The 27,887-nt window shown below is 38.5% G+C and overlaps 1 protein-coding gene across 8 annotated transcripts in view; it reads left to right on the top strand.

The window, feature by feature from the left end:
* Positions 1–1,271: 1,271 nt before the first annotated feature.
* Positions 1,272–27,887, top strand: part of myocd (myocardin) — a 115,647-nt gene continuing 89,031 nt past the window's right edge. For 7 of the 8 annotated variants that reach the window (XM_067489351.1, XM_067489348.1, XM_067489345.1 and 4 more), the window contains exon 1: positions 15,062–15,124. The gene's annotated coding sequence lies outside the window, so the exon portion shown is untranslated. Of the gene's footprint in view, positions 1,480–15,061; positions 15,125–27,887 lie in introns of those variants that run through there. The other variant, XM_067489342.1, reaches the window with a different exon arrangement.

The raw sequence follows: 27,887 nt of genomic DNA, 5'->3' as shown, positions 1-27,887 counted from the left end.
TTTTAATAAAGCCTGGAAAATGTATTTTGTTTTCCCTTATTCACTGTGGAGTGAAACAATAATAATAATAAATAGATGAACCGAACTGTGAGTTTGGAGAATCATTACCCTCCTTATATATACAGTGTGTTTTTTTGCTTAGAAAGGTATTTAATATTGCATGAAAATATCACAGTTCACATCCAGCCATTGGATTCCCTTTAGATGGCAATTGCAGGATTTCTGAAACTCCTGCAGTTGCTGGATTGATCCCAGGCTCCTCTGGTCCTACGTCAAACTGAACCCTGACTTAGTTGCTCCTGGTGACCTTTGGCCAACTGCACAGCAGCTCCTTCATCAGTGTGTGATTGTGAGTGCAAATGGGTGAATGAGAAGCAGCCAATAGGTAAAAAAGCACTATATAAGTGCAGACCATTTACCATTTACCAACAACACAGCTAGAGGACAAAGTCTTCACCTTTGTAAAACCAGCATTAATGACATAAGTCACAGAGAGCACGTAAATACATCATTTAAACTATTATAAGTGGTTAGGTTGTGAACATGTTTTGCAGGTTTTTTTTTTTTCAAGACACTTTTCACCAAATGTAAATGTTCTGCACTTTTCTACCTATTGTCACTCAAAGCGCTTTACACTGCTTCTCATTCACACATGCACAGATGGGGGAGCTGCTATGCAGCTGGCCAACACTCACCGAGAGCAACTAAGTTGGGGTTCAGTGTCTTGCTCAAGGACACTTTGACATGTGACCGGAGGAGCCGGGGATTGAACCAACAGCTGTGAGATTGGTGGACAACCGCTCTACCTTCCTGCGCCACAGTCGCCCCAAATGTTTGTGAATAGGATAGAAAAACACACCTGCTGATGATAGGAAATGAGAGGACAACATCTCTTCTCATTTCCTTTTCCATTTCCATAAATAAGTAGTGATGAAGACAGTAACTGCAGGTCATGGTCTACTTCAACACCAGGACTCCACACATTATTAATTATTAACACAGTTGTATACAATGATATGAATGTGTTAATCAAATCTAATCAAAACTAGCATCTGACTTCACACCAGGATAGTAGAGTGTGAACTTTCCTACTTGTTGTCATGTGACCTTGTCTTTCTCTATGGGTGTGTCATTGTATATAATCCAAGAGACATTCAGCTGTTTCCATTGATAGTGACAATAGCAGCAGGAAGGAAGTCGCTGTCAGATCTGCAACATGCAAAGCAGCGAGGTGGCATGTCGTGCACTTTGCATGTTTTACAGTTGGTGGATATGGGAGAAGGCAGTAGCATGTTGTGAGGACACACTACTCTCTTCTTGGTAATTACCGCACAGGAAATTGGACATAAAATGTTCCGATAAATGAATAATCGTGTATCTGAAGTAAATTATGGATGAAGCCAGCAGTAGTGAAGTAAATTAAAACAAGTGAATCCAATTACTGTTTATGGAAAGCAGCTGCCCGAGAAGCATATGTTGGTGAGTGAAACCATGAGACCAATGTTGAGGTTTACAGCTCTGCTCATCTGTATAATGCTGTGGCTGTGTGAGCATTTCATCTGTACATGAATATGGATTGACAAGCCAAAAAGCCTGGCACAGAAACAGTCATGCTATGTGTTGTGTTTGGGAGAAAGTGCAAGATTATACGTGTACATCTGAAGAAGTGAAGTCGACTGTCTTTCTTTTTTGTCTTGTTAACTCGCACTTCATGACAGTATTCTGATGTCATAACCACACGATAACTTGCCTCTATGGATTTACAGAAAAACAAGGTTAGTGTTTGCTTTCAGTCATGTACAAACCCTCTTATCCTTGTGTTTATTTACGTACACTGAATCAATTCATCTGTAATACAGCCAACAGTCATGTACTGGATAGGCTTTCCTTTCAAAACATTTGGATTTAATTATCACGGGGATATGATATCCAAACAATCTGGTTTCTTCCATTAATAACATGACTGCAGCATGGCAGTGCAAGCTAAGGCCGCGGCGTTTCATATATTCTCGTGGATTTGGAACTTGTTTGCTTACTATTATGGGCATGGGGCGAAACCCAATTTCGACTAATGACACAGTTTACATTTTCGGGTTTGAAAAGATCTGTGTGAGGAAGTGTCCTTGTATCCCAAAAGAAAAACAAACACTACCCGTGTGACTTTTTCAGAATAAAACAGTTCTCACTTGCTTCAGTCGTTTGCAGGTCAGCGCACTCGATATGAGGCAGAGGGGAAACCAGCTGAAGCTTTTACATGACTGATAAGTGACCTACACAACTGTACATTTGGGAAACATAAGTCTACAGCAGTGTGTTGCTTCTCAGATAAAGTACAACAGAGCTGGATGCTCTATTTATAGACATTAACCGTGGTGCAAAGTTTGGGGCTCTTCAAGTGTTTTTCTCCTCCTCCAGATTACAGTTTTGGACAGCGGGCTGCAGTGTTGGGGGCAGTGCTCATTTTGGCACCTAACTTTAATTTAGTTTTACTCTTTTCAGAATAATTCTATGACTGCAGATGTAGTTTGCTCATGATTAGTCTAGTTTAGTCTAGTTTTACTCAGTGAAAGGTGTAATGTATTTAAACATGTCTTAGCCTCATTTCTATCATAGTTATAAAAGGGTTCTGAGACACTTTTGATGTGAACAGATACCAGTCTTAGTTTCATCTTTCGTAAGGTTTTTGGATTGTTAAGTTAGTTACGTGATTACAGAAAAAACTCTATTCACCAGATATTGAATAGCAATAAAGTAAACCCGGAGCTGACATTAAATGAAAATGTAACCTCAACACTTGTGTTTTGTTCTCATTGTTTTGACATAGGTTCCATAGGTCGTGTGGCTTCATGGTTTTTCTGTGCAATGAGGAATTGTATACCATTATGAGTGCACACACTTTTGGTAAAGCAGTAGTACAGTACCTAATGGGAGCTTTGGGCAGTATTGGGGAAGTTAATTACTGCTTATTACTAGTTATGTAATATATTTATATTTATTTTTGTTTAATTTTAATACAAAGTAAACTTATAAAAGTGTGATACATTTCTGAGACGTTATGCTTTTGAAAAACCTAGTCCACTACAGGCCTATCACACAATAATTCTTGTGTTGCATCCATAAAGCCTTAAGCTACAGCTTGATGTCATCCATGGACAGGAGATGGCTGATGTTTGCTCCGTTCCGTAGTCATTATCCATAACCACTCTTGGTGATGAGCTGGGAGGAGATGGCCTGTAGGGCTGTTTTCCACATGTCCACTTGATGAAGGCTCTTAGACTCCCATTGATGTTGTACAGTTCCTATCATTTCAGGATCCTTGTATGAGGCAGTGAGCCATAGACTCTCTTCAGGCAGTGTATAGGTTGTATGTGTGGTCTTGCAGTCACGAGTGACTATCTGCAAGTAGCTGGTGTTTTATCCTTTGGTGTTACTACCTTCGTTTCTGGGCCCCACTCATGCATTGAGCCAACTGCCTGCTTTCCCAAGCCATTACGACGTCTGACAGGAGGCAGGTTATTGGGCAGTAGTTGGATTAAACTGCTCCCTTACGGGGGTCCTTCAGGATCAGGTCAACTGTGAAAAATAATTGTTTGGTTAGGTTATGGCACTCAATAAACATGGTTAGGGTTAAAAATACGCTTTTCATACAGAGGACGCGTTTGAGAAAATGCTGCTTTGTTTCTGCTTCGCTCAACCCTTAGATAAAAGCATGTAGCAGCCACAGTGTTGAGTTTCACTAGGAGGCAGATCATTCAAATGACAGGAGTCAAATCATTTAAATAGGCCGATTATAGGGTCAGTTGTTAGGGCTTAGGTTCAGAGTTGTACTCAGAGTGGCCCTGATAATCAGCATGTGTATTTTTCTGTTGCTCACTTTAACCTGTTAACTAATTCCAGCATCATGTGTATTTTACGATTGCATTTGAAGAGTCCTTAATATTAAGAGCTGTATCTTGTCCTGTCGTATTTCTCAGTTGCTGTGTGTCTCAGCTGCTCTGTGCCAATAAGCCCTATAATGTGTGTGTCGAGATTTGTATTTCGGCGGATCCAAGTGCAAAACGACACGAGGGAGGTGTGGCAAAGAAAATAAACAGTGTCCCCTGTTATCTCCCTCTGATAACGCTCTCCCTTCGGTTTCCCTCAAGACACTCTCGTATTCACTTAACACTCACATGTGTTGATGTTTCCTCTCTTTCACTGTACATTAGTCTGGCAGAGTGTGGATTGCTGAGGGATGTATATTGAAGTATAGATAAGCATAACCAGACTGCTGTTTTAGTATGATGAGGAGGTGTGCAAACAATATGGTATTAATACAGTAATGGTTTATAGGTCCAGTAAGTATTAAAATGCCTAATAAAAAGCCATGTCAAACGGCTAATTAATAAAGTATGTATTTTCTGAATTAGGAAAGTCTGCATTCTTTCTTTAATTTTCTATTAGCACCTAATCCCAAGAATAAAAACAAAACAAAACACTGTAGTCAGAAAAATTAGATGTTGTACTGTGATATCTGATATTTTGCTGAACATAAATTAATTGTGCAGGAACATTTTACTGATATGTTCAGTATCAACAGTATTACAACTTGTTGTTTAAATTTAAGTTTCTTTGTGCTCATGTCTGTATTTGGTAGTTTTTTGGTAATTTTGTATAAATGTCTGTTTTTTTCTGTGCATTTGTGGGGGTTTTTTTGTTGTTGTTGTTTCTTTGTGCTTGTTCTGTGTCCTTCAATTGAACTTTGTGACTTCTAACAAGAATGATGAACTCTCACTTTGTAAAGAGCCTCTGGCCTGAGACCCCCTTACTGGGCCTGTTAGTATTCCATCTACGCCTGGTGATGCTAGTAGGTTATAAGTCAGGAGATTCCCACTGTCATTAGAATGAATTTAAATGCTTTAAAAAGAAATTTACTCAAAATGTCAACCTCACAGTGATACTTAATTGGTAAAGTTATGGGACCAGCAAAGTAAGTATGGACCAAATTGGTGAACCAACCAAGTCCAACATTGTCTCTCTGATTACTGTCTCTTTTTCTTTCTCATGATACATTACTGCAAATTTTTTTTCAAACAAGTTACAAATCACCTCCACTGTATTCAAGTGACTTCTATAAATAAATACAAGACAAATAGCACATAACTTCTGTACTGCTGATGAGCATTGAAGAAGTGTTGCATATAACCTATATTTAAGCTGTGCGCAGGTCTTACGTGACATTCATGCCCTCTACTTCACGTCTCACCGACAGTTCCTGCAGATGAATGTCACACAGACCAGCTGCATGTTACTGGTTTGTTCATGAATTACTACTTGGACACATCCTACCACATGAGTCCAATTATTCAAAGTCCCAGTAAAGTGAATTGGCACACATTTAGGTTGCTGAAAGGCAGCCTATAGATTTCCCATGATGTCTAATTACACTTTAAGACACAAGTAATTGCCATAATAAGTAATGTGTTTAGATTTAGCAGAAGTCAGTCCAGATGTAAAACATCTGTTTTGATCCTGCAGTTGTACCTTTGTTACTTAACATGGTATTGTGAGATCTGCTGTCAAGTTTGTTCATATCTCTTATGTAAATTTCATGCTGTAAGAGCATATGCATGTTCTAAGAGTCCCATCTCTCTTTCATACATATTGTAAATTCAAAGTAAAATGAATTGCATTGTCCCATGTAAAGCAGGGAGTGCTTTTGGCATGTTGGCAGGACGGAGTCACACAGTAGCATTATTGTTCCGTGTAATAGTTATGAGCGTGTTAGGAGAGATGAGGGCTTCAGATCTCTTACTGAGTCATCACACTATCAATGCATATTTGCTTTTCATGTCCCATATGACCCAACAGTCGGATCGGAGGTCAGAGAATGCAACCTGTCCAGTCAAGTAAAATCATCAGAGGGGAAAAGAAGGATTGTCATTGAAGGAAACAGGAAGCCTTCAGTGGGATGTGTAGGGACTCAGTAGCAGGAAAGTGGAGGAGAATAATAACAAAAACCAGAGAAAACCTGCGTACTTAAGACTTGACCTGAGCTCAGCCTTTACAACCATGCAGGTATGTGTGATGTTCGATTTCTGATTATTTCTATGTTGAATTAATCAATTTGTTTCTCCTATTCAATTCCCTTCAAGAACAAGCAGTAGCATTCTGGTGCCTAATATGGGCACTGACCTTCAATTGAAGAGGTCAGATTTTCATGTACTAAATAAAAGAATTTGAAGCATTAAAAAGCTCTGGAGATAAAGTTACAGATAAAGCTTGCAGCTTAAGCAACACCCTTGCAAACTTTAATGAGTTTATTCTGCTGTGCTGTGCACAAAATGGTTTTAAGCTGTCATTATAGATTCTTACAGTGAAGTCTGTCTAATACTTTAGCAAATTTTGGACATGGCTTAAAGGGATTGAGTTCATGAGACATAATCCATGATGCCAAAATGTTTTTCAGTCTTTCAACCTTTCATTGAGTGCTCAGTGTTCCCTGACCTTGAATTCATACCTGTGTACAATTTTTTTCTCCTGCAGTCACTTTGACTTCAAAGGCTAAGATGATGAAAAATGCTGCTTTAAATAGAGACAGTATATGACAGACAAAGGTTCAGGATTTTTCTATTTGGTGGTATTTTAGGTATGTTGAAGAACATAGTACTGGTGCATGTGACTGAGAAGTTACTATTTCATGTTAGACATGAGATTTATTGTCTACGGTTAACAATAAAAGCTGTGAATGACTGATGCTGGTTTTAGCCTTGGGTTTTACCTGTTAAGACAGCATTTATTATTAATAAATATAAATCAACATGATAACTACAGAGCTGTCTATGGGAGAAAACTGCCATTTTGAATCTAAGAAAGCAGGCAAACAATCAGAGGCACAAACGTCGGGCATAATATAATCAATACACCAATTTGGAATATCCTGAAAAAACAAAATGTTTAGGAGGAAACTGATGCAAACTATGCAAACCTATCTTTGACGTGTGGTGGAGGTACAGTAGTATTATGGTTTGGGCTTTTATTGCTGCTTCTGGAACAAGCTCACTGATCTAAATTGATGTATAAGTCATGAGGATATAGCAGCAGAATAGATTCAGAGGTGTGCAGAAATATTCCTTTCTGCAAATTTAGAGAAGAATTGGCAGAAGCTTTATTGTGAAGCAAGACAATGATCCCACTGGCGGGAAAAAGAAAAGTTTAAGACTGGACGTGTCAATCATCAGATCGCGACTCAGGGTCTGTTGAAGGGAAAACCTCAAAACAAACAACGACTTATGGAGGCTGCAGTAAAAGACAGGAAAAGTAAAATCATGCTGTTATCTAATGACATATTTAATAATATTTACTTCATCAAAAAAGGATAAAAATATAGAAATAACTTGATATTAAACCCAAAGTCTTCAGTATACAGTAAAAACTAGTGAATTGGCTTGTTGTTCCAATACTTTTTTGTCTGAAAAAAATTAATTAGTTTCTGACTGAATCAAAATGTATTTCTGAAGAAATCCAGGATCATCACAAGCCACTAAATACTAACCTGACACTATAATGTAGCCTGTGCAACTGGGAGATAAAAAAGGTTTTGACGATGGTGTTTTTTAACACCTTTGGTTATATTCAGACAGTGAAGACATTTTTCTATAATTCTATACACAACATTTCTATTGATGACAAAATCAACATGATATGAATTTTTTTCCATTTACTCAGCAATATTTCCTCCTTTAAATTGCGTTTATTATCTGTTGCAGTGAAGCTGCTGTAGCATTGATTAATAGCATCCTTGGCATAATGATTAAATGTTTTATTTCTCAACACAAGACTAGATTAGTGTGGTGAGCTTGGTTTCCACTCTAATGCACTTGTACTAGTGGATTAGTGTTTTTGCCACGAAAGGAATGTGCCCAACCATCTGGCCAGAGTTACACGGACTACATTGATGAGTATCACATACTTTATGCTGTAAATACTGATGCGATGTTTACAATAGGATATTGTGTTTGGAGAAGGATATTTAATTGGCTAGTGAGTTAACCTGAGTTTAGACATTGATCTCACTAATTAAATTTAGAGTTTCTTTGAAAAAATGATGGAGTGATGAGCTTTTATTTCCTAAAAGTTGCTTTTTTTCTGACTTGGCAGAACAATGCTTACTGTGCCTGATTAGACTTTGGGTGTTGTAATGCAACCTTTCCCGTGGGATGTAATGATCTCAGACATCAAGCAGGTGTTCTTGATCAATATTTGTTGACATGAAAGGTCAATAGTTAGGCAATTACATTTGCATAAACATTTCACTATTTCATATTTACTATGCTAAATAGTTTTTTTTTTTACCGAGTTTACATACAGTGGCCCTCAGGTGCTTACACGTGTTTGCTGTACAGTAAATACTATTTGGCTGTGTGTGTACATTGTTACTTAGGCCCATCATATACTGTATTTGTGTGTATTAATGGCTACACAAAAACAAAATATTAGCAGCATCCCGCCCTAAACAGCTTGCATTCCCAACCAATGACTCGCTCGGAGTAAACAAACATGTCTCTGCGTCTTTGGCAAACCAACAGTCCAGTGGTGCTGTTTGTTTGCTGCACACTCTGGCCTGATGTAAACAAAGTATACAACACTGTTTAATAAAAAGTATTATTTAGACATATTAATTTAATTGATTTTTATCCTTATCGCTTTGTGTAGTCACAGTTTGGAATATCTTAATTGCTGTGGTTTGGCTCGTTGTCGCAGTAAGATCCAAATAGTTAACCAGTTGCTCAGCCTGGCAGTAACGGTTGTGATGCATTTAATGCTCCCTCTGACAACTATATTGGACGTTTTCTGATTTTCATTCTGTTGCAGGAATCTAAAATGACATCTTAAAACCCTTTTGGGCACAGCAGCAGAATAAACTAATCAGTGTTTGCAAACCTGCTGGCTTTGTCTGTTAAAGTGCCCATATGTGAGAAAAACTGAGCGACAATTAAAAATTCAGCTTTCAGAAAACAAAACAAAGCTAAAAAGACGGGATTTTATTTCTCCTGCAGCAAAATGCTTTTCCCCCAACTCTCATAAGCATGGTGGCAATGTGGCTTTACCTTTGAATGGAGAAGCATATTGATCTACACACCAATCAGACTGTCACCATGTGGGCTGAATGGAATTAGAATTTAGCTTTTCAATGCTTTCTTATGTTTTCTAAACATAAGACTTATTAAGGAAGAAAATAAGTTTGCAAAGGACTGAAAATTCATCAAATAAATTTAGAAAATATGGGCTAAATTGTATGACTGACATACAATTTTACCGCATATTAAACCCCTAATTTTAGATTTTTGGTTGTAATTTTAAAATCACTTTTAATAGGTTTTCAGTGTCTGTGGACTGAAGGTGTTGTAGCATGTTGTAGCAGGAAAACTACCAGTGCAAATCAACAGTAATTATGCTGTCCAGGTTTGTCAGGGGCTGGAGTCATCCCATTGTCATTGTGAGGGTGTGAGGTGGGGTCCACTCTGGACAGTTCACCAATCAGTCTCAGGGCCAACACAGAAAGACCTACACGGACCGACAACCACATACACTCACATTCACATCTATAGGCAATTTAGAGTCACTACTTAACCTAACATGTTTATCTTTGGACTGTGGGAGAAAACCCACGTAAGTACAGGGAGAACATACAAACTGTATACAGATAGACCACTGTCTGCTGGGAACGCAAATCCCCAAGCTTCTAGTTTTTGGGTGGCAGCACCAACCTTTACTAAATCCAGAACCTGAATAAGTGATGAATGCTAATGCTAATTGTAGGTTGTACATGATGTTTTCTACATTTAATTTTTTTTTCAATTTCTTTAATCCTCTAACATACAGTCACTTATCAAAGTGCACACGTGAAATCTATAAACCCAATGAGAAATTACATGCAGCTTTATAATGAATGGTTGGTGCAGAAATATGTCCAGTGAACAAGCTCAAGGTGAGTGAACAGATACCCACAATATCTGGACTAGTGTCTTTTCTTGCAACATCCACTAACTTCTACTCACTACTTAGACTTTGCATTGGGATGCTACTTTTCTAGGCTCTGGGTAAGTTTTAAAACAAATATAAAATGCACTAAAACTTTGTAATAGAAAGAGTAAAACCAACCTTGTTTGTAGTTTGAGGAATCAGGGTTTTACAAATATCCCTTTTATGTATATAGTCAATGGAGAAATACATTTTTTGTGTCAGAGTGGAAGTTTACTTTGCAGAATCACCAGTGGCCACTAGGAAACATTGGCTGAAGGGCAGAGAAGGGCCACTGTTTCCAGTTTTTTCAGTATATTGACGGCTATATCGTTATATCTTGTGATGAAAACTGTTCCCAATTAATGCTGCTTGAGAAAATCATCCCGTTAATATTAAAAAAGTATCTACCTCAAAAGTTTCTCAGTGTCTTTCTATGTAACTAGCCATTTTATTCTGACTTCTGTATAAAGAGCACAATTTTAGCCAGAATTTCCTTTTTTCATTCTTTCTTCTAATGTTGTTCATAACTTTGCAACGACATGATACAGTAGCTCATTATGAAATGTTTTTAGCCGTCATCAGCCAAAAAGTTGTAATGTAAAAATCTAATTCTTAAAAACGCTGTCAGTCTGAAACAAAACATATCCAGTTACAAATTTAGACATTATTTTTCCTCAGCCAGTTCTCCAGTTCACTTCTGTGATGACAGGACACGTGGCTCCCAGAAGATTTGTGACACAGTTGGTCTCTCTACTATTATTCCACTGCTCTATGCACTGAAGTGTGAGATGAGTCTCCTCGCAGTCTGGATTTACTCGTGAATACTGTTCATTTTTATATGAGTTAGCCTTCATCATTTATCATCTCACACATGCCTTTTAAAAATGTGTGCAACGTGTCACGCACTCTTCTGGTGACTGGTTTGTATTATTTAGGACTTAATATGACAAAAGCTGAAGGAGGGACAGTGGGAGGGTTTGGGGGGGGGGAAGTTTAGACAGGGAATTTCATCAGTTCCAGATACTGGAAAAGTTGTAAATATAGAAAAGACTGAATACCTTTCTGTACCGTTTCATTACATGTTGTAAGAAACATCTGAATTAGTGTCCCAGCAACCCGTGATGAATGATCAGGTCATTTGTTTGCCATATCATACACTAAACCTTGTCCTTTCAATTTCACCCTGTCGGTTTTCTCTCTCTTGGCGGAGACCTTGGAAGTTGCACTGGTTCTCTGTGTGTTCGTCGCTCGCCGGATTACGGGCTGTTGTGGCAACATATGAGCTCATGGGTAATTGGCTGAGGTGATGTTTTCTTGTTGAATGCTACCTGGTTCTTTTGTGGCCGTCGTTATGGTTGGGCACTTCCCCTGCCACTAAGATTGGTAATTGAGCAGTACTTTTGTGGCACTGGCTGTGAACCATGAAAAGGAAACAACGTTTCCTCACACTGTCACTTGAGAGAATGACAGGGTTGTATTATTGTTTTTGCACAGAGGGCAAGTTGTATCTTTTAGTTCTAGCTTCAATTCGATGACTTCTTGTAGGATTAAAACATTATTTTACTTACAGAAACAAAAAACGGTCCTAATAAGAATCAGCTTTGTTGTCTGGGAATGTTTGAACATACAAAGAATTTGACCAGTTTTCCTGGTTTCTTCACCACTACAATAATCTGACAACCTAAATTACTAAATTAATGACTTAAATTCATGTTATCAAAGAAGAAATTACAGAAAGGCAAAAAAAGCTCTCATAGCAAACTGCTATAGCTAAAAAAGCATGAGAGCTAATAGGACCCTCAACAACAGTCTGTAAACCAAGAATCCTAGTGCACATAATTTAAGCATGTTAATAATCATTTAGTTTATTACACATATTTGAACAATGCAAGCAATGATTACGATTTAGATTTGAAATCTTTGGCATTTTCCAGCTTAAGCACTGGACCTTGGTGGAATCATGAGGATACAGCTTTCCACTGGATTATTGCATTTCAGGTAACTTTCAGTAAACCATTGGTCTTTAATGCAGTTTTTACTCCAGGAGGAGATAAAATAGGTGTATTACAGCTAGTATGTTATAAGCCAGTGTCACAAATTGATATTTCAAGGTTCAGTATAGTTGAACTGTATGGGGATTGGTAAAAATTATTATTATTTTTTTAATTTATTGAAAAAGAATGTCATATTTAATTGTATAGAGTAATTTAGAACATGATATCCAAATAGTACAGTAATTAGTCAGGTGTATGGAAGACAATACGAGCTGAATTTGAACTTTTTTTCCTTATGTAGCCACCTCTGTCATAAATACAGGGATACTTATCTGTATGTCATAAAATCATTCGAGAAAAGACTGTCAGACAGTGTGCATGAAGTCTTTGGAAAAGGTTAAGGGTTACAAAAAAAAAAAAAAACAAGATTGCAGTTTCAAGAAACATTGAACGGAAGAAGAAAAATTAAAATATTCTTACGAAATACACATCAGCATATCCAGATGAGAAACTAACAAAGCCCTATGGGGGAACTCCCGGGGCAAAAGTACCAGAGTAAGATTATTCTGTTGCAAGGGGAAACTTGTGATGTTTGGGTACATGACGTGCCTGTAATAACAATCTAAGTGGGAAGAGGTCTTGCATTCCCTTGGTTTGAATCCTCTCAGTCTAACCGTGCCTTAAGCAGCATGCGTACATAGATCAAAATAACAGGGCTGAAAAAGACCAAAGTAAAACTGTCAAGAAAGGGCATTGGTCTGGATGAATGGACATGGACAGGGCTGTGCATTCTTCCACTGTGTTAGGGGCTTGTTGTTTTTATCCTGTAACAGATGTTACACTAAAGCCATCACTTAAGGAAAAAGGGATCTGTATGATTCCAAGAAAACACAAATCAGTTCTTTTAAAATAGATTTCGTGTCACCATCCTTTCTTGGGAATGTTGATAATGAAGCGAAAGAAAAATTTCCTCTTGCCCTTGAAGGTTACAGAAGATGCTCTCAGTACTCACTCTTGTAGAGTCTTAAGAGATAGAGATTAGAGGATATTGCTGTTGTTGCTGGCTGTTTCTCCTGACGAAATACCTAATGCTGTCATTAGAGTGGATGGGAGAAATGGCATAACTTAATGTAGGCGTCATTTCCTTGGAAAGGTTTTTTAGTCCTCTTATCACATGGGAAAGAATTATGTTTATAGGATCTATTAAACCGTACAGGATACACATGTTTCTACAGTGATTCAGCAATGTGAAGTACTATACATCACGAATAGTCCGAAATCCGAATAAAACCAATGGAGTTCATCTCGGCCTCTCAGCTTTTAGAAAACTTCCTATAACTGACATCTACTTCATTCTTCCAAGAAAATAAAAATGTGCACCGTGTGCTCAAATTTTAAGCTTTGTGCAAAAAAGTAAAATGTGATGACTAAAATCACACAGTAGTAAGGCCAGTGGACTCGCAAAGCCCCTGAGCAATTATGTTCACGCCTCTGAAAAAAACGTAGACTCAAGCTGGAAGGACTTTTATATTATTGCTTCCTTTACTTTGTCTGAAATCACAGTGCCATCATCAAACCTGCATGTGTAGTAAGACACAGCAGAAATCAAGTCCTCTCAAATGAATTGGAACGTGGCCATTTTCCTGGTTGCACCCTTTTCCCAATCCCACTGGGACTGGCAGATCTGTTGGCGCTCTGCGGTATCCACGTTCGCTGTGTGAACATTCTTGTCATGCTTTTCTGCTGTATTTATTGGCTGCTTGATTACATGTGTGTTTACTTGGCAGTTTGTTGCCCCACCAGATGAAAAAGAGGGAGAATGTGTCTAAGCATCATGATCCACGGGGATAGCTGCAGCTTTCAGGGGTTGTGCTTCATCGCTTTAAAGTGCTGTCAGTCAAAGAAAGAACTGAACAGATGGTGGTCTGTGAATCCCACTCTACCAATTCTGATGCAGTGTAATGTTGATGATGAAAGATGAGGCTGAAAATGAAGTTGCGGTGGGTATAGACCAGTCACAATTTGGTAAATAATAAATCCAACCGAGCATGGTACATTTTTATGTTAATCATAAAAATACTCTGTGCCCACTTTAGTTGTCACGCCTGTGCAGTCTGAGGCAAAACTGGTAGATGTTCAGCTGTGTTGAAATTTACACAATTGTACATGTATGAGGGCATAACATAAGAAACACTTGGGCGACTGTGGCGCAGGAAGGTAGAGCGGTTGTCCACCAATCTCACAGTTGTTGGTTCAATCCCCGGCTCCTCCGGTCATATGTCGAAGTGTCCTTGAGCAAGACACTGAACCCCAACTTAGTTGCTCCTGGTGAGTGTTGGCCAGCTGCATAGCAGCTCCCCCATCAGTGTGTGATTGTGAGTGTGAATGGGTGAATAAGAAGCAGTGTAAAGTGCTTTGACTGCCAATAGGTAGAAAACACTATATAAGTGCAGAACCTTTACCATATTACAGTTTTTCTCACTTGCCAATTTCAATAAATGCATTTAATATAACTGGAATCCACTTGCTCTTTATCGTTACCTACTTAGCACATCAGAAGTCTTCATTTTTTAAATGTGTTAGCACTTTTCCATTAGGTTCACACATTACTTTGCAGGAAATTTCAAAACACTTACTGCACGTCATTCAGACGCCCTTAACATAGGTGTATTAACTGTGTCCCCCCCAAAAAAAACACATGTTCCTAGCTCATAGAAATGACCTTGAATGAAATATGTGTGCAAAATTCCTCACTCAGCAATCAATCCTTATCCATTTATAAAAGATGGTCCAGTGTGTTGCGTTCATCTTTTCTGTGTGTGAGCTATATGGAAAAAGAATGAATTTTGATTTGGTACAGTCAAAATTTAATAATAAGTCGGTGTGGGTCATTTTTCTCTTTTGAATGTGACTTCAGAGTGGACACTGAAGTGTCTAAGTAAATGAGTCAAGTGAACTATCACCACTCAAAGTAAAACTTTGGCAGATCATTTGTATGGAATTACAATAGTGAATGTATAATTATTATCTTAACAATTGTCAATGTGTTTCTGCTTTAACAGGTGGAGGACACCAGGTTGCCCTGTGGCTTGAAATAGGACTGTTAGTGAGCAGCCACGGAACAGGTAGGATTTGTGTTTTGTCTACCTCAGTGGTGTCTAATACGTCAATGGTTATGGATTAAACAATAGATTAAATATATTCAGGGTTTCCCTTGGCTTAAAAAAGCGGAAAAGGCTTAGGCTCCACACATAAGTGTTTTAATGGCTTATGTTCTAAATGTAAAATGGCATTTAGACATCACATCAAAATAAATGTTAAACACAATGGTGATCGATTTAAGTTGATAAGAAAAAAAAAAATATTGATCTCTATTCCTGTGTTTTTTTAGCCATGAATGGACAGAACAGAGAACATTTGTTGATCTGGGTTTGCTGTTTTCTTTTTTTTTCTGTAGGTCAATAAGTAGGTACCTGATAATTTCACTAAAGTAGCTTTACAGTGTTGTGTTATAGAATCTGTGCAGTGTTTTGACTTGTAATTAACCTCAAAACCAATGCAGTGTTTTTACTATTTTTAACTTGACTTTTTTCTTTTTAACACAGTAGTTACTGCACTCTGAACATCTGCTAACTCTTTGATTTAAGACAATAAAACCTAATATTGTACAAGATCTTAAGTGAAGACTAATCTTATAAATGATATTAGAATACTGTATTTTACTAACACTTTCATAATACATTTCCTGCACTAATCTCAGGGAAAAATAAAAATACTGGTGGAGTTCTGAGGTTGCAAATTGGACTATGTGAAGACAGATTTTTGCAGTCAGCTTCTTACACCAGGGCAGTAAATGAAATGTATTTCACATTGATATTGTGAAGTACTGTAACATGGCAAAACAATGTACCGACTTTTGTATTGGCCATCGAGTTCTGCCAAGTGCAAGAATGAGTTAGTCTGAAGACCATGAGAATAATGGTCTCAGTGTTTAATGAATCATTTCAGGGCTAAATTGATTTTCAAGCTTTCCAGTTTTAAACTCAAGGCTTGAGTAGCACAGTAAAACTAAGCTTGTCTTATGTAGCTTGACAACTTGTGATTATGATTGACACAATTACCTGTCAGCCAGGTGCTAATAGTATAATGTTATATAATACATTTAAATTTTATATTGAGAATGTGAAAAAAAAATTGTCATCCAGAGATGATCTGTTTTCCATAGTGGACACTTTAGGTACTATACTATTACTTTTATTGTAAAGACTCTAACAGTTACATAAAAGAAACCTTTGACGTTTGTATCAGTTACCTTATGGCTAATGGGGATTTGAATGTTACTAGCCAGAAGTGGCTATTTACATTTTCCACCCCATAAAATTTCCCTGCCGAAGTACCACAGTGCATATCAATCTGCAGAAAGTGTTTTTAGTTGCACTCTTAGTAGTGATTGTGCAGCCCTACTGTGTGCACTGTGTGTGCACTGTGTGCGCTCTGTGTGCGCTCTGTGTGTGCACTGTGTGCGCTCTGTGTGCGCTCTGTGTGCGCTCTGTGTGTGCACTGTGTGTGCACTGTGTGCGCTCTGTGTGCGCTCTGTGTGTGCACTGTGTGTGCTCTGTGTGCGCTCTGTGTGTGCCTTTTGTCTGTATGAAAAACAGTTCATGGTTGTGACATTTATAACAGCCTGTCACATGGAACCTTTTTACTGTGATGCCTCAGCAGCAAATAGTCAGGCTTTTTTCCGAATGGTCTCGTGTGTCAGTAGACCTACAACATAATACTAGTGTCACTCAAACATCCCTCTGGTTTCTGTACATGTATTTTATGTTAAATATTTTACTTTTTTTTTCCTGCTTAGATGCCTTGAAGATAAACAGAATGTATGAGATTTCTACTTAGACACAAGTGTACACACTCCACAGCAGTCATGTGTTCACTTCTGATTTCATGTCATGTCTCAAAACAGTTAGTGCCTCTTACTGACACATAATTTTGTCTGGGTCAAAGTTGAAAACATAGGTCAAACAGATGTCATGCAGCTGTTTCCAGAGATGTATACCAATGCATACAGGTACAGTACATACAGTACATCATATGAGAAATTTGAACGTAACAAGATCACAGCATCTCTGAATCTTTAATTGCTTTCTGAATTGCTTGACCTGTGATGGAGATCCCCACATGCATCCTTTCTCATGTCAGCATGGAGGGAATCTAAGGGATCAGAGAAATAAACGAGAGACAGGTAGTGGTGCCATATAGGTATAATCAGTCTTTATAATTCCATATATGGAAGCTTTACATTTTTTTTAATTATTGACAAAAATATCGCTATACTTTAAAAAACAATTATTCTCAGGAAAATGTAAAAGTAAAGCTATTACTGTTTCAGAGTTATTATTACATCCTTTATATTGCTGGAGAGATTGATGGCTAAGTGGACATTTTTGTGTTTTATCGAGCTGTGTCAAAGATTTGGGAAAGGGGCTTTGTAATAGCCATGCTTATGAATAGGCGTGATGGGTTTACATGGGGATAGAAAAATTGTTTTGGGCTAAAACAAAACCTATTCGAAAATATAACTCTGGATTTTTCTTGCTCTGGGAGGTGTGTGTATGATAAATCACAGAAAAAGGAGATCAAATAATTTTTTACACTGTGTGAGAGAAAGTAAATCAGAACAGCTTGTCAGTACCAGTAAAGATCTTGAGTGAATCATAGATCCAAGCCTGACTTTGTAACCCATGAATTATGTGAAATCAAAAAGTCAAGATACAAGATGTACCTAGTCATAAATGAATAGAATAATGAAGTTCAGGTGGTAAGATAAAGCCCCACGTTTAGCCTGTGGGAGATAACAGAGAATGGGAGGCTGAGTGGAGAACAAAGTGATGCCCGTAAATTCCCTGCTGAAGTAAAAGTCATGCAGCAATTCAGCTTACAGCAAGGCTGTGTGAGAACAGAAGACACCATACAGGCAGGTGGCACTCAGGGTTCTGGATTTCAGTCAGCCTGCATCGAAAGTGAACAATTAAATATTGTTAGTTAATTTATTAAACTCAAGTGTGACAATAACTAAAAAAACAGTAAGAGGCTTATACCTTTCCCTTTGCTTTTAACCTTCTAAACTTATAATGTGGAGAGGTGCTGGGAAAAGCTTCTGTGACCGAGAGTCCTTGAAGAGACAGCAGTTACTGAGTGACTTCTAACCGTCTAATGCATTTTGCTTGACTGGTAAATTTTCCGTCTGGCATGTGACTCTTGATTTCTGAAACTTTGCAGAACACTAGTGTGCAGCTCTTTGTTGGTAACTGACTCCCTGGTCGGATGGAACTCCAACCCAACCAAAACGTTATCTCCTACTAATACATTTGGAATTTGAAAGATTCTGATTAAATAATTGTTTGATTTTTTTTCACCTCCTTCAGAAAAGCATAGATAATAAGCTAAACAATGCATTTAAAAAAACATAGACAGCAGTTAAAAGAGAGGAAAGAAAATATCTGAATGTAAATGTAATTTGTAGGCTCAGGCTTCTAAGCACATAGGACTTTCCCCCTGTCCACAGTTTCCTCTTCACACTCATAAATCCTTGCATTATGGAGCATAGCTCATCTGTGGCTAGGATTATTTGGACAGACTGTGCCACACTTCTATAGAACAGAACAAGAGTTGCATTTTATGGCCTTATCCACGCGACCCATGTTTTAGGGAAAATTGCTTTCACATATAGAACCTTGTAACAAATTAGACTCAAAATAAACTGTTTGCTGGGCATAAAAGAAGACACAGAAAAGGTTTTCCATCACGCTAGGTCAAACTGTGGCATTGCTCTGTTTTACCAGCGTAACAAGGCACTTTGTAAGAATACACACATAATCACTCTAGCTTGTGTGTTTGAGTAGGGTAGGTAGGGCTGGTTGCAGTACAGGATCTGAAGTTCTATCTTGTGGTTCCTGTCCTCAGTTTAATGGCCACCTATAACCTCTGATCTTTTGGTCTTCGCTGTAAATTCTAATTAGTTAACCTTATTTTTTATAAGATGAACTAATAAGGTAAATAATGCCAAATAATTGCTTTAAATAAACAGACATAAAGTAAAAAACAACAGGAATGTGTTTTGTACTTATAAATGGTTATTATAGTACACTCACAATTTAGTTTATACACACACACACACACACAAAACAGCAAACAGCACATGTCCTGTATTTAAGTTGGCCGAACTCATGTGACATTTCCTGGAACTTAGAATCCTAACAAAAATCCTAAGGACTTGTTAAAACCATGCAAACCCATTGGCTTAAAAAAGACAAGTAATCGATGCTAATGTGAATTTAGTATTTTTTATTTTTCTTCACGTTGAAGTCGTGTTGTGTCAATTAGTTGTAAGTTTTCAGTGGTCAGATCAGTCCCACCATAGTGTAAAATCTACTTTACACTTTATGGCACTAAATATGAAATATATTCCTGCTTGCAGCAGGAGTTCATTTTTGAAACATTTAATCCTCCGTCCTTAGCAAATGTCAGCAGATGATGCTTCAAGAGCAGAAAAAGGTCAATGGTCAACTGCACTGAGTTGATAATTGCACATTTATTGCACCATGGCGCTTTGGCCCTGTAACTACTTGCCTACAAGACCTTTTTGTGAGTTACTGCCTCCTACTGGTGCAGTAGTTTCATTGCCTCATTAATTATTATTTATGTATTCATTACTGTTGTATTTTTACAATAATGTAACAATACTTTTACTGTTTTAAGTTAGCTTTACTAACAAAAACAATAAGTAAATGGGTTTGTTCTAACTGCAGTTACCTTTAACTTGATGTAAACTTGTAGTAAAAAGTGCATATTTTGGATAACTGAAGACTTCCTGAGGACTGTACAGGGGATGGTAAACTGTATGATCTTCTGTTTGCTATTTTGAGAATAATCTCTTATCTTTATTTTTTAACTTTCCCCTTTAAATAAACCAGCTCTAAACTCTCGCAATGCAGCCTAGAGGAGGGCAATGTCATCAAATGGAAAACTTGCATCTTTGGGACGATCTTGGAGCATCAGCAGGTAGTGTTCCAGCTCCACAGAGGCTCGTCTTGTGGGGAGAAGCCAGGAGCATTGTCTCCCCTCTGGATCTCTAAAATGTTCCCATGCAAACAGCCTCTCTACTGTAGGAGGAGGCAGATGCAGCAAACTGTATTACTCTAGCTGACAAAGTCATTTACTTCTGAAGAATGCAAATTTAGAATGTGAGTGCTCTCTTTGCTTTATCACACTGGACAAACAGTGTTGAGTTATTGGGAGGATTATGAATAACTTTTTTCTCCAGTGGAAAAAGGGAGACGTGGCCAAGACGGAGCATCAGAGGTCCCTAAAATAGAGTGCAGTCTGAGAATAAAGCAGAGAAAGGTGAACGGCTGGTTGGTGCGATTCAGTTAAGCCGATTCTGCTTCAGCGCCCCCCAAAGAACCCGATTCATGTCAGTGGAATCCCAACTTTTTTTTTGTAGATATAGCCTGTTTGGGTTTTCAGAGTGCTTCAGCTTTGTAAGTTGTGAAGCATTATTGTTTTCTTTTAATAAATGGTCTTTTGGGCGGTGTTTAATGTAAATGTTTTGGTTGAAGCATGCTGCATGTGTGTGTGTATGTTTACTTTGGCAATATTGGCTCGTATGCCCTTTTTTGTTTACAGGGCTTATTAGCCCTTCACTCCCTTGATGCAATTTGCTTATTCTTCTTTTCACTCATGTCTGAGACAAGTCAACAAGGCATCTCCACAAGCCAGAGCCCGTAATGGACCTATGTGCAACCCCGGTGCGCATGCAAACACACACAAATATACACACATGGAAGTAGCCTCCCTCCTCTGTGTATTTATTGTTCACAAAAGACAAATGAGCATTTGCATCAGTGATGTAAATAGAGATAGCGAGGGATGGATGTTTCATTTACTCTGCTCAAATCTCCACAGTTTAGCATGGTTCCCATGACAGGGTCGCATCAGTGTGGTGGGTGGCTCCTGCCAGCCCCTTTATTTTATTTTAGACCAGAGGCTCATGGGAAAGCTATTTCAAGACCTTTTCCTATCAGTCTTAGAAAACAATGCAAGTGGTTGGTTAACAGGTGCAATATGACCAGGTGCAATATGACGATATGATGATAGCTTCATTATACAGCTTAATATATATTCTATATATTCCCGTTTTTTCTTTTTTGTTTGAAGGTTTGTTTATGGTGTAAATGTACATTATTGCTTTTAATCGTCCCTCTGACTTCCCTATATTAAAATATTTCTATCCCCCAGAGGGGTTTTTCATCATTAGGAGTTCAGATGATATCATCTGGAGAAGCTCTGGTAAACCACTCGACCATGATTACAACCTCCATAGCATGACCCATGACATGACATAATCTGAACTGAAGGTCTGTACAAGTAATTTGGAGGCATTTTTCAGCTTGAAGAAGAGAGATATATTAATATAGGGAAGTCACAGGGAAGTCGGCATTCATTTACATGTACTACCCCAAACTACACCCAAAAGAAGCGATTGCAACATCAGTGAAGGTGTCCTAGGTGTGAAATACCTGATCCAGAATTGGAGACCCTGATTCATAAAAGGTAATTATTGTTAGGGTAACAAGCTAAAACTGAATACAAACAATCATTTGGAGAATGGGAGACACTTGCAGCTTCATTCGCGACAGCTCAAGGACTTGAAGGGGATGGTGTGAGTCAAACAGGAAAATAAAAGCAGGCATGACATCTGCTGATTCTGGAGCTTGCACAGTGTCAACTGACTCTGATGGCTTCCCATTAACCTCATGAGGTCTCTGAGGTGCTGTGGGGCAAAGGCTGTAGCTTGGGTGTGCTTGATGAATGGGGCTGAAGACCGGGTGCGTTGGAGACCTGTGAGAGGGCTCTATATCTGAGCGTTCCTTTCTTCTGTTGGACTGTTGGTCTCTCTGGATCCAGGACAAAATGTGTTCTCCTACTTGGGCTTTTAGATAGGCCCAAATATTCTTTGCCCAGGGTGGTACTAGGCTGTAACTCATGTGCGGGGGACCTGGAACTCGTGAATAATGGGGTTGTGAAGCTTACGAGCACTGGGCTCATTAAGTTTATAGCAGCTGAAGGCATGGAGCTTTGGTGTCTAGGTGGCTTGAGACTACATTGGTTGTGTTTTTCTGTTGGCCAGATAGTCCGACCCAAATGCATTACAGGAGGAAGGAGTTATTAGAAACTGAACATAAAACTACTCCAGAAGTGGGCAATTGGTTACAAAATAATAATAATAATAATAATAATAATAATAATAATAATAATAATAATAATAAAATCAATCAATCATGCATGAATCCATAGCTTCATGAACAGACCAGTCACTGTGAAAGGTGGAGCTGTTGTTTGCAGTAGCTGTGTGATGAGAAGGATGCTAGGTGACTGTGGATTAGTGATACCAACTACTTTCTTTAAGATCCAATACCAAATACAGCCGGGGCTTTAAAAAGGTCTCTTCTGTATGGCAGTCCTAAATCACTAAACAATCTTCATATAATGAAGCACCTAGTTTTTACTTCTGATTTGCAACTTAAAAAATATTTTTTTACTTGGCTTCATTGTGAATAAAGTGATGGACAAAAATTCCATAAAAAATTCCAATGCATTATGAGGTGCAAAGATTTGGAGAGTGTGAATGCTTTCCGAAGACACTGCCAACAGATAGGTCATAACAAACAAGAGACAAAACTCACACAAACCCTTCCCACAAAGTACTGTATATAGGACATTAAAAGCAAAAGTACTGAGCGAGAGAAAGACCAAGAAGAGAGAGAAAGGGAGACGGCGAAGAGGCTCAGACTTCTGGAGGATGAAGGTGCAGATAGAAAATGTCTGGAATGAAGCAATCAGAAACAAATTGCTCGCTCTAGCAGAGAAAAATAAAAAGAATTAAAAAGAGTGGACAGCGCAGAGAAGAGTGTTTACACTGATCTTTTTGTCAGAAGAACATTGAATATGGTATATGTGGCTGGATATTTCTAACATGTACAAGGCCTGAAATTGCCAACACAAAGTGAAGACATGCATATAGGTAACATTTGCATTTAAACAGTAAGCTTCTATGGAACACAACTGACATCAGCATGGAGGTTATTCCAGGAGAAGGACACAATAGGAAATACTTTGGAGCCAGCAGACCTGTTTTTACTGTACCTCTGTGGACGGGCAGGAGCCCTGTATGCTGAAAGCAGAGTGGAATATGTGACATTGTATATGTCAGTAGAAATATCTAAGAGTCCAATATTACATGGATAGGTGACAAGTGAACACATTGCTCAGCTTTAAGTGGATGAACCTGTATGAAAGATACTTTAAAAATTAGTTGATGTGTAGGGAGCCATGGAGGGAAACATAAAATTGGTGCAATATTGTCCAATTTTCTTGATGTGTTAAGAATTTTTACTTCAGCACTCAAAAACATCTAAAGAGAGTTTTGGAACTTGTGCATTACACAAACAAGTGAATTATCACTGGACCAAAAACAAAACACCTTGAGTTCTTTGGTAAAACCAGATATAGACTTCTTTAAATGTCTAGGTATGGTGATAAGATGTGCAACACAGAGCAGAGTTAAAGCAAAAAAAAAAAAAAAAAGTCAAGACCACCAGCAGCTGCTGATCGAGAGCAGTTAAAGTTGATGTACCAGTATGTCAAGTAGTACATGCATTTGCATATTTGCAGTATAATGTTGGACTTATTCCATGTTTTATTCCACCACATCCTCATTATTCTGGGGAATCAAAGCATCTCAGTAACGCTTTAGCAAACAATGATCTCAATTTTAGAAAAATAGTGTGAGGTTTTTAATTCCGACTTTCAGGAGATAATTATAATGTTATTGGAATAAGACAAATGGCATTTTTACACTTTTTATTTTTTTTTCTATGCAGCAGTGCAGAGACACAGTTTAATTCTGGAGGATTTTATCAGTTGTTTTGCCTTTGACACACACACACACACACACACACACGCACATCGATAAACACACCCATATATACATCCACACAAAGCACCCGAGGAGAAGAGAGAGAGACAACAAAAAACAAAAAAGTATCAAAAGTATCAAATTGGATTTTCTCTGCCAGCGTCATCGTCCTGCAGGAGCACTACCCTCACGCCAAGAGCACTCGCCCCTTCTTCCAGCTGAAATGGATGCAGTTTGGGGCAGGGGGCACTGCAGAGAAGAACTTTTGCCACCTCAAAAACAAACTGACACCTCCCCGACCACTGATATGGGGTTTTGGGGCTCATCAATGGAGCAACACCTTCAGAGAAGTTTCTACTGAAAGCACGATAACATCTTTTATTAAGAAGAAAGTGGCGGAGCTCACTGTGCGTTTGGGGAGCTCAGAAGTGACCTGAACTATGGCATATTTGTCCCTGTCGTACTTGTTTGCCCGAAAAGGTAACGGCTGCTTGCCCAAACTCACAGTTAGGCCAGGTTAAGAGTAAGGGACTTAGAATCAGTCTAATCTGCTCCGCCCACCCACACTCTCAGTGCTACAGTATGTTCTTCTTCTATCTACCACATTCCAAGTACCCAAATGACTGTGAATGAGAATACTGCAAAACGTACTAATCAAGCAGAAATCCTTGAAATTCTCTGAGCCGTTAAAAAGACAAGCTTCACTTGATAATAGGAGTGTAACAAATCTGAAAGCGAGACAGACACTGTTATACAAGGGTTCATCATTTTACACAGCAACACTGGAAGAAGTTCCTGTGATATTCAAGTCAGATATCAGAGTCAGGAGCGTGGCAATTTTGATCATCCAGTAAGGAACAGGGTTATCATTTGTGTGGTAGACTTAGCACAATTTATGAGCATATTCTCTAGTGTTCTATTTCTTAGTGTTCGGAAACTTGGTTCATTGTTTTTAACTCTCATTCATTCTCATTTAGTGAGCACCCCTCCACATTAAATGGGGCGACTGTGGTGCCGGAAGGTAGAGCTGTCGTTCACCAATCCCCCAGTTGTTGGTTAGACTGCTGGCTCCGCCATTCACATGTCGAAGTGTGGGTGAGCAAGACACTGAACCCCAACGTAATTGCTCCCAGTGAGAGTTGGCCGGCTGCTCCACCATCAGTGTGTGAATGGGTGAATATGAAGCAGTGTAAAGTGCTTTGAGTGCCAATAGGTAGAACAGCGCAGTATAAGTGGAGACCATTTACCTAAAAAGGTTTGGAAGCACATTTCTAGAAAAAATTAATTTCCCAAAAGTTGCATAGTTTAGCTTTAACATAGCAGGTGTCAAGTCAAAAAGAACCTGTGTTGTACAGTAAAATTGGAGACTGAGCAGAGTGAGGAGATTAAACAGAAATTAGTTGGAGAAAGTGAAGCCAGTAGTTGTTGATCTCACAGAAAATCACAATACACACCATGCAAAGCAGCCACACAATCATAGACCCACATATTGTAGCTTATACAGGATACAGGATATTATTCCACTGCACATATGCATAGACTCTTATTACTGTACAATGTGGTAATTACATGTATAATAACTGTGCTGTTAATGCTGAACAGACACAGCTCACACCAGAGAAACAAACCTTAATAATCCTGTCTAGACAAATTTATACTACATTGTCATCCAGAATAATATTGATACCAAAAAAAAAAAAGAATATAATGCATTATGTGTTATAAAAAAATACATACGAACAAGGCATCAGCATAAACAAGTGGGGGCCTGCTAGTGGGAGATGTATTGACGGAGAGATTGAAAGGGTAGAGAGAAAGAGAGAGAGTTGTGTCTTTGGGAGCAGGACGACCCATGTGACTCAGTCTGCCCCTCTTTGTGTTTCCCACACAGTCTGACATGACCGGAGCTATATCCACACCATCACATTCACATTCACAAGGGCCCCTGTCTGCAAACTTCCCCCTTCTTATGATTCATAGCTCAGTGAAGGGCACAGTGTTTGTTTATGGTACTGCCAGCTGCACATGGCATCACCGAGCAGTATGTTTTTTTACAAGGCTGCTCAAAATACTTCAGCCACTCCTTCCTTTTACTCAATCTTGTGCCTCCTAAGACTATGTTGATATTTGTCTTGACATTCTCATGATGCTGGAGATACTTTATTTTGTACCTTCTATTTTATGGAGGTTATGTGCTTTTCATCATTTTATTTTTTATGTTTACTGCACTTACTGTACGCTTGTGTTCTCTGTACGTTGTTTGCATGCGCTTTTGCTTCTGAGGCACTGTGGGAATTATCAGATAACATGTCCTCGTATTATGTAAAATGTCCTATAATAGATGCTGTTTCCATAGGAACAGGTGTACCACTTTTGTAATCTCATTAAAGTAAATTGTACTAGAACTTACTGTACCTTGCCACTGTTAGATACTGCGAGTATTTTAGCCGATAGAGAGTCATTGTTATCCCTCCGTTTTGGAAAGGGTCAGTTATTTTTCATAGGTGTTGAAGTTTCTAACTGGATAGAATCGTTAGGTAGAAATGTCAGGGCCCCAAAATACAGGTTTACTAAATCTCACTAGGTTAATGATTCTTTCTGTTTTTCCAAAAAAAGTAAAACACATACACATATCAAACCATTTTGGTTGTAGGTTTCATGTAGATGTGTACACAATCTATAAGAGCAGTTAACAGCATAATTGTCTTTCTGGAGAACTTTTTCTCAAACGTTTTTTTCATTTTATGTGATGGACTGCAGCAGAAGGCTTAGCTGCCAGCCTCAGGCTAGCAATGTCACACCAAAAGCAAGACCCTCCCTTATTATTAAGGTCTCCTGTTTGGGAACACTTCAGCTTTCTGGCATAATACAACAACTGACAAAGACAAGTGGATAAAATAGACGCTATCTCTGTATATTGTTTAGTGGTGACTGGGTATTTTTCCTGGCAACACATCATCTTTTACATGAACATATATTACTGCTCCAGACTCTGCCTTCTTCAGAGTTTTAACTGCCTACGGTGATACAGATTGGGCCAAAGTAATTTAGTTGTTGAGATTTTAAGCACATGTTGAAGGTGATTGAGCCCTGATATGAAATTTCTTCTCATCTACTTTTTTTTGGCAAGAAAGTCATAGCAGCATGTTATGAAAAAGCAAAAGCTGCCGTTGTCCACCACTGAGTGTCTGCTGTAAAACTGACTGTCGGGTGGACTTTGAGTACTGCATAACAATCACCAGCCGTTACATCTTTTTGTATATTTATATATATATTATTTATGTTTGTATGTAATTTTGATGTCAATGAAAGTTCATAATAAAGGCCAAGCAATGTTATGCCAAGTATTTTTTCACAACACCCGTCCTTGTGGGTAATATAGACCCTAATACACACAAAACAATATCCATGCCCACTGAGCACTGTATGTGCTATGTGCTAACTTAGGGGTCTAATGCAGTGGTTGTGTTATGTAAAGTTTTTGTTAAAGTTCTTGTTGACAGTTGATGGACATAAATCAAATGTGGTTTGTGTGAACTCAACAAGTGTGCTTAACATTTGAAGCAAATCAGTTCAACAGGAAGTAAAAGAGTTTCTTTTCTTTTTTTTTTAAACCATTGTTTACTTGTGATATGGGCCAGCATGTGCTACTGTGACCTTATGCAACTATGTGCGCTATGACTTTAATCTTAAAATTGTGCTATTCATTGACGTTTGCTTGAGACAGTTATTTCCGCTGAACATGAGAGGTATGGCGTGGGTTGGATGTCCTTGCCATAAACATGCCAAACCGACATGGCATTTTGGCAGAATCTCCTCCCTCTGGTCCTTTACTCCCCCAGGACCTCTCGAGAACACGGACCCAGCTTGTTTCCCATCTTCAGGGCCACAAACAGACCCAAGCAAAA

The sequence above is a fragment of the Channa argus genome, chromosome 20, assembly GCF_033026475.1.
Source record: "Channa argus isolate prfri chromosome 20, Channa argus male v1.0, whole genome shotgun sequence".
Classification (NCBI taxonomy): domain Eukaryota; kingdom Metazoa; phylum Chordata; class Actinopteri; order Anabantiformes; family Channidae; genus Channa; species Channa argus.
This window is presented reverse-complemented; position numbering and strand designations above follow the sequence as displayed.